The sequence below is a fragment of the Peromyscus eremicus genome, chromosome 5, assembly GCF_949786415.1.
Source record: "Peromyscus eremicus chromosome 5, PerEre_H2_v1, whole genome shotgun sequence".
NCBI lineage: Eukaryota > Metazoa > Chordata > Mammalia > Rodentia > Cricetidae > Peromyscus > Peromyscus eremicus.
The window spans coordinates 26125448-26133856 of NC_081420.1; the positions used below are offsets into that span (position 1 = coordinate 26125448).

General features: G+C 46.5%; 1 pseudogene; it reads right to left on the reverse strand.

The window, feature by feature from the left end:
* Positions 1–944: 944 nt before the first annotated feature.
* Positions 945–1430, reverse strand: LOC131910766 (10 kDa heat shock protein, mitochondrial-like; annotated as a pseudogene).
* Positions 1431–8409: the final 6979 nt, after the last annotated feature.

Sequence of the window (8409 nt, forward strand, 5' to 3'; positions counted from 1 at the left end):
AAATAAGGAGTGTTGTCCAAGAAGGTGTCCCACCCAGGAGGAGGCTACAAATCATTCAGTGCAATGTGGCATTCAGAAAAGAAAACCAATACAAAACAAGCAAACAATAAGTGACAACAACAAAGGAACTAAGGTAGAAACTTGGATGCTAAATATAGCATTCACTGAATAAAAACATGCCAATACTGGAATTTAACTAATGAGACACACTAGTCTAAGACATTAATAAAGGGAAGTTGGGTATTAGGTTCTGTAGAAACTATGTACTACCCCCAATTTTCCTATAAATCTAAAACTTGTGAGAAATACCCTACTAATAAAGTGTGCATTCATCTAGTCTGTTTCTATAACAAAACACTCAAGCCTGGGAACTTTATAATGAAAGTTTTTCTTAGCTTGCTGTTTGGGAGATCAAAAGTCCAGGATTGGAAGGTACCATGGATCTGCCTCCAGAGAAGGCTTCCTAGATATAATATGTCATGATAAATGGCATCATGGCAGGAGGGAAGAGGTCAGATGGCAAGACAGGAAATGAGAAAGGATAGAGTCCCCACCCCCGCTTTCTTTTTCTTTTCAACCATTCACATTCTCGACAGTTAGTTGTGTTCCCAGAACTACATGAATCCCTTCCTAGGACGTTCCCAGTGACCTAATTATTTTGTGCTAATTGTCATCTCTCAAAAGTCCCAGCACATCCCAGCATTGCTGTGCTGAGGACCAATCCACCGACATACACACCCTTGCATCAAACTGAATCAAGTTGTATAATTTTTCTTTCCCTTCTTTCCCTCTTTCCCTTCTTTCCCTCTTTCCCTCTTTCTTCCTTCCTTCCTTTCTTCCTTCCTTCCTTTTTCCTTCCTTTCTTCCTTCCTTCCCTCCCTTCCTTCCTTCCTTCCTTTCTTTCTTCTTTTCTTTCTTTTTTGGTTTGGGTATCATCAATTTAATATGAAAGGGAGGCATGAAAATTATTTACATGATGAAATAGTTCAGAACATCAGTGGAATGGGCAGTTAGTTCATGTCACAACATTTCAACAGTGATTTTGGTCCACATGCTTCCCAAGAATGTCATTATCTGTAAATAAGAAATAATCGTTGTCATCTAGAACGACTTTGGTGCCTCCACATTCTGGGAAAACTGGCTCCAGCTTTCACTAACTGGTTGAGTCTATGCATCCTTTCCTTTCGTGTCTGATCCTACAGCTACTGCTGTTGCTTGCAACCCCTCTCCTTGGTGTTGTCTGGAAGCATAATTCCGCCTTTGCTTACAGCTTTGGCTGCACCCCTTTCAACCCGTACACTGTCAAACGGCAGAAGAAACTTTCTAAGAGCCCGTCCGGCAGTTTCAGGAGCAGATACACAGTGCACACGGTGCAAAGAGCTACCTGGAAATATGGCAAATACAGAAGGTTCTCTTCCGCCTTTGTCATGTTAGAGGCAGCTTTGGTGCCACAAAGAGCTTCAACGACTTTGGGTAACTGCATTTTTCTGTCTCGTGGGGACACTGTCATTAATCATTTGCGCTGCGCCGCACCCCCACCCCGTTTTCTGTTCTAAGGAAGGAGAAGAATGAAGAAAATCAGCTGGGTGACGTGGGGTGGGACGCGGGGGTTGGGGGCCAGATGCTGGTGGTATGGCACAAGCCTTCTGTCAGCTGCTACCCTCGCTCTACCCAACCCGATGGTCTGCAGATACAGAAAGAGGTAGGAGGAGAGGCAGCCTAGAGGTCTAAGATTCTAGAATAATTGTTCACTTTGCAGACCACCAGTGCTGTGTATATCGCTCTGTATAAATAAAATGCTGATTAGCCAGTAGCCAGGCAGGAAGTATAGGCGGAGAAGAGAATTCTGGGAACAGGAAGGCTGAGTCAGGAGATGCTACCAGCTGCCGCCATGAGTACCAACATGTAAGATACTGTGGGTTGTCAGACTGCCGGGGCTTGGTGGGACCCAGAGAGAAAACTCCAGCTACACACCAGCTCAGGTAGGTAGGGTGAGGGTAGCAATTGTTGGACATCACTTCAGCCCTTTCTCAAGGCAGTTCTTAAAGGAATCGGACTTTTTTGCTTAAAAATAAAATGAATTGAAAACATAGGCAGCATTTTGTGATGCCTATGACCCTGGTGTGTTTGTAAATATCTTCCCTGGGGAGACTTAAACCAGAAGAAGCCTGGTGCTAGTGGTTAAACTTCGTGTGTAGAGTATGCTGGTTTCCAGTGTCATTGGAGGTGTGGCTTTAAGGAGGTCAGGAGGACAGGAAATTCTGAGGAATGTTCTGCTATCGTCAGTACAAATAAAGCCTCTCTGCCTTATAGGCCTGCCTCTTTTGTTCAGACCTTCCTTCCCAGATCTCAACATTTTCCCATCAGCCCATCTCACCCATTGCATCCATGGCATCCCAGACCACACCATTCTGCCCATCCCATCCCATCCCATCCCATCCCATCCCATCCCATCCCATCCCATCCCATCCATTATAATATCTGGGCCACTTTTTAAACTCTCACCTTTCAGGCGTCTTCTCAGCTGTCAAATTGAGATGTAAGTGAATGAATCGTGACTCTAGACTCCCCCACTGGGTCATGTGGCCCTACTTTTCTTTCTCATCCTTCACTTAAGGCTAGCCTTATATAATGGTTTGATCTGTGGTCTATTTGATATCCACACTGTTGCTTTTCTTCCCCCTTCCTCTTCCTGACTCTTTAAAAAGTTTTCTCTCCAAGTCCAATGGGTGGGTAGTTATAAAAATTGTGGCGCTGTCTGACATGATGGGTGGAGGCTAGGGTGTGGCATGGGGTCCCAGAAGGACACAGAGAGGGCACCCTCCAAGGTTGGCAGATCTGAGCTAGCAACCAGGAACAGACGAGTTAGTTTCAAAGGCCCTCCTCTCTCCACACCTGTCTTTGCCCAAGTGCTAACATGTTTCGTGTCACAGTGGGAGTTGGATGAAGTTGTGGTTTCTTCTAATTCCCTCCTGCAATTTCCAGACATGATGGTCCTTCTCCCGGCTGGCTGGCTGACTTAACGTCCCTTGTGATGTTCCTAGATTAAACTAATTCCTGCTTTGAAAGGGGATATTAAAAAGAAAGAAAGGAAAACAGAAACTTGTAAAAGAAAAAAAATCTGCACGTGGAGCTCAAGTCCATGTGGGAGTTAGAGAGTGAGCAAGGACTAAGTCTCCCGTCATCACTTCTTCCTTCTCTTGCCCTCTCCCCCCCTCTCCCCTCCCTCTCCCTCTCTTCCCTCCCACCCTCCCTCTCATTTTCCAGTTGAAAGAAATGGATATTTGTTCATCCTGGCAAACTGACTTCTGGGGAAAAGCTTGGAGTAAAGAATTCGAGACGCCTGGAATCAGCGAGAATCTGGACACGGTTCTATCCAGCCTTTAAATGGGATGAGGAAGAAGCCTTTCCCTGCCCTTGGCCAGGGTCTGGGGTCTAGGAGGATGGGGGCCTCTCCCCGCCTCTGTCTGGCTCCTGGCCGTCTGGAATCCATTGTGTCTGCCACGGCACCTGGCAGCTGGCATGAGCCTGCCGTCTGGGGCAGGCACACAGGCCACAGTTGGGGATTAGATGGAACATACGCTCGTAAGATGCTTATGGCCTTTTCCAAGCACAGGACCACTCCAGCTCAAGAACAGGGCAATTAGATGAAGTCTCACGCTGGGAGGAAAGCTGTTTCCTGGCTGAAGGCTGCAATCTCTCGCTCACTGATGCCTCTCTTCTGCTCAGTTTTTCTATTTCCCTCCTTTGCCTTTTATTTTATTTTTCCCTTCCTTCCTTCCTTCCTTCCTTCCTTCCTTCCTTCCTTCCTTCCTTCCTTCCTTCCTTCATTCCTCGTTCCCCCACTTGTGGTGTATGTATGTACATGTTCTTGTGTGTGCATGTATGCATGGGTATGTGTGAAGGATGGACACTCCAAGTTTTTCCTCAACTACTTCTCTACCTTATTATTGGTTCCTTTCCCATTTTTTCATGTGTGTGTATGGTGTATGTGTGTGTGTGTGTGTTTGCATGTGTATGGGTTCATATGAACATGTGCATGGACATGTATGTGGAAGCCTAAGGCTGAAGTTGAGAATCATTCTCTCTGGACTCTTCCACCGTATTCTTTGCCGTAGGGTCTCTCAATCAAGTGCGGAGCTCATTTACATGGCTAGCAGCTTGCTCTGAGGACCCCTGGCTCCTCCCTCAGAGACTAGACACGTGGGAGGCCACACCAACCCAAGTATTTATAGCAGTCTTGAAATCTGAATTATGATCCTCATGCTTGTGTGGCCAGGGTTTAACCACTGAGCCACCTCTCCAGCCTTCCACTTTATGTTATTTATTATTTGAGATGAGGTCTCACTACATAGCCCTGGCCATCCTGGTACTCACTCTACAGACCAGGCTGGCCTCCAATGCAGAGACCCACCTGCCCCTGCTTCCTGAGTGCTGGGATCAAAGCCATGTTTGGCTTTCACCTTATTTTTTGAGACAAGGTCCCCCAGTGAACCTGGAGCTGGGTTCTGCGGGTCAGAACCCAGGTCCTTGTGCCTGCATAATAAGCACTTAGTGACTGAGCCGCGTCCCCAGCCTCTGCTCCGTTTTCTCGGTTCATCTGCTTTGTGAACACCTGCTCTCCGTTCATCTCTGGCTTGTTCCTTTTTCTGACCACCTCTGCTCTTCCTCTTGCCTCTCATCTCCCCCTCCCCCCTCCCCCATCTCCCACCCCCGTGCCTGCTTTTGCTCTCTGTACACTCTGTGCTGACTGCATTTTTCTTCACTCGCGGGTCTGCTGAAGCAAGCTGCAGGTCTCACGGAGGGAAGGAGCAAGCGGTTGCTGATCAGCACACAGCTTCGTGTGTGTGTGTGTGTGTGTGTGTGTGTGTGTGTGTGTGTGTGTGGACAGGCAGGGCAGTGGGCACTGCCATTGGCTGAGTACTGCTACCAATTCAGATGTTACGTCGGTGAGCCCAACCCCCATCTAGTTCTGATGTGTCCCGTGCTTTTTATGTGTTTTAGGGTGGCGGATAAAGTGGCTGTGGGTTTGGGGTGGAAGAGTATTTCTGGTATGATTCAAACATCTAAAGCAAAGGTTCTTCCAGCTTTGGCAAGCACACAGGTACTTGCCCAGCCCCACCAGAGTTTCCAATGCAGTTGGGGTGGGGCCTGAGAGTGTGTATGTCTGGCAGGTTCCCGGGTGAGGCTGAGGCTAATGGCCTGACATTGACCTTGAAGTTGGGAGCTAGTCTGAACTCAACCCCAAATGACAGCAAACATCTAGACCTTGATGTATGTGCAGGGTGGGTGCGTATGGGAGCTTTTAGGTAGCTAAATCCTGACTCATTTCACAAAAGGATTTGCATTTATCTGTAAAACTGTTGACCATGAAAAGTGACACAGTATGAAAGGAATCAAACTAAAGGAAAATAAAGATGAGTTTTGGCTTAAATCACAGGACTGTAGTAAGGATAGTTTGCTCTCTTCGCAGAATTATGTCGGCTGCTCTTCATGTACTGGCTGACTGCATCTTTTTGGTATTTTGAGTAAAGGACCCCTGAATCTTATCACTTGAATAAAAATTCACCTTTTGACAAACTTTGTCACTTGAGCAATTTAGTAGGTAGAAATCCACTGATCTCCTAAAAGAGTCACCTATAGAATTTGTCAACATCACAACTGTACAGTGTGCATTGTTTGAGCAAGAAACAATCGTATTCTTTAACAGAATTCACAGGTTCTGAGCAAAACAGTCCGTAGAGAGATCAGAGGAGGTTTGTAATTTCACTCTTTTGTGTGTAGGCACAAAAAGAGTGAAATTTGCCGGGCGGTGGTGGCGCACGCCTTTAATCCCAGCACTCGGGAGGCAGAGCCAGGTGGATCTCTGTGAGTTCGAGGCCAGCCTGGACTACCAAGTGAGTCCCAGGAAAGGCGCAAAGCTACACAGAGAAACCCTGTCTCGAAAAACCAAAAAAAAAAAAAAAAAAAAAAAAGAGTGAAATTTAACTTGAAAAAGAGGAAAAACATGAGACAAATTTGTTTTGCCACAATTCAGACGTGCTCTTCGTCAATAAAAACTGGCAGCTTCATGGAACGTCTATGTGGCTAACAAAGAGAGAAGTGCATTTGCCTGCAGCAAACCTAGGCCAAGTTATAAACCTGTCGCTACTGCTGTGTGGCCTTATAGAGATTCTTAACCTCTCTGAGCCTCCGTTTCTGCAAAATTAAGATGGGCGTCTCTGTATCAACTGAGATTCTTGAAGGACACCCGAAGCTAGGGTGTTTAACAGAAGGCAAGATTAACAAAGGGGTGCTTAAAAACTATAGGTGGAGAGATGGCCCAGCAGTTCAGAGCACTTGTTCTGGCAGAGGACCCAGGTTTGACTCCTAGCACTCACATGGCAGCTCACAACCATCTGTAACTCCAGTTTTGGGAGATCCGACACCCTCTTCTGGCTTCAGCAGGCCTCACTCCCACTTGTGCTATCAGATACACATGCAGGCAAAACACCCATACATAGAAAGTCGAATAAATAAATCTAAAAAATAGAGATAAAAATAAAACTATAGGCAAGATTGGGAAGAAAAGTTGATTGTGCTTTCTGGTTTGTCTGTGTGGCTATGATATTCAGGAAGTTGCCCACTCTGCCCAGAGGTCTAGAAATGATGCCATAGGCTTTGATCCAGAGCAATACAAGGCTTCTGCTACAGCTATTTTCACCCTGTGAACACAGGAGAGGTGTCCACTGTTCCTGCCAGAGCAGTGGTTCTCAACCTATGGATTGTGACCCCTTTGGAGGGGGGAGTCACATATCAAATATTTATATTACAATTCATAACACTAGCAAAATTATAGTTATGAAGTAGCAATGAAATAATTTTATGGTTGGGGTCGCCACAGCATGAAGAACTGTATTAAAGGGTAGCAGCATTAGGAGGATTGAGAACCACTGCTCTAGAGGGAGGGTGGATTGCAACCGCATTCTGCCTTGTGGCTGCATCAAAGCTTCCTTAGGTAGGTGGGAACTAAATGACAGTGTTAGGGAGGTGGCTGAGAAAGGGAAGCCCTTAGCTTCTCTAGCCCTGAGATCTTGGGGAGGAGCACAGACCCTGGGAAGAGGTGGAGGCAGATACCAGCCAGCGATCTTCAGCGCAGTTTAAAATCATGATAGACATTGTGGACTGCAGTTCCTTAGCTGGCTGCAAAATCAGTTTAAAGGACTATGGATGGCCAGCATTTTAAAAATAAACAAATGGGATAAAATAGAAAATAGTAATGCTTTACATAAAGCAAGTGTCATTTTGCAAAGCTTGCTTTGATCTTTACGTTTGAGAGAGGAGGTGGGGAGAAAGAGATAGATACTGGGTCAAGAATTATGAATGTCAAAAAGGTTTAAAAGCCCTAGAAACAGAAATCATCAAGTGAATTGAGTAATTTGTTGTTTCTGTGAGTTGTGGAGGACAAAGCAAGCATTGTGAGTTCTTAACTCATTTGCCTTTTTGGAACCACATTTTCTATTGTTACCCAGGTTCAGCATTACATCTCTGTCTGGTCCCCTGGCACCTGGCAACACTTATTGCATCCACCCAAGATTCTCCCACCCTCACAGCATTGCTGGTGGTGAGGGCTGGGGAGTTCTCAGAGATACAAGAAGCAGGCTGAGCTCTCAGAGTTTTCAGGTTCTTGTGGCATCGAAGAACACAGACTGGAGACAAAGCCAGGAGTCAGGAGGAAGTTCATTACAGGGCAAAGGTCCACATTGAAGGAGGGGTTTGGGCTTCTTAGCAGAAAGAGGTATCACTGAGTTTTTGATAGCTTGCTTGATGGACAAACTTCATTTAATGGGGGAGTGGGAAGGTAGGACATCTGTGTATCTGTTCCCTCCAAAGCTCCACATTCCCTCCTGAGGGAAGAAAGAGGCTCATAAAGCTAGCAGGGCTCACACAATTTACAAGCCTCTGTGAACTCAGTCACAGGACTGGCAGGGCCCCTCCCTAAGGTTGTGCAAGCAGTTGTTGCTGGGGGAGAGGAGGCTGTCTTCAGTGACTGCCTGCAAGTTGTACGATGTGGGGGGGGGGGCTCCAGGGACGAGGCTTTTCCTTAGTCATCACTCACGCTGGGGGCTTTTTAGAGGTGCAGCTGCCTTTGAGTCATCCATCCTTCTTAAGCCCCTACCTATTAACCACAACGAATTCCTTGGTTCGCCAAGTTAGGCTGTGGTGGGATCTTTCTTAGGTCTGCCATGCGTGCCCTATGTGGGATGAGGAGGTACTTGTTCACGTCGCTCCAGAAAACGTCAGGCGGCACGGGGGAATTCCAAAGACAGGGCTTACTAGGACTTACTTCCCTTTTGTGTCCTTAGATGGGATTCTCGGGTGGCATCAGACGTGTGACGGGAGCAGGCAGTTTTGCTAGACAAACAGAAT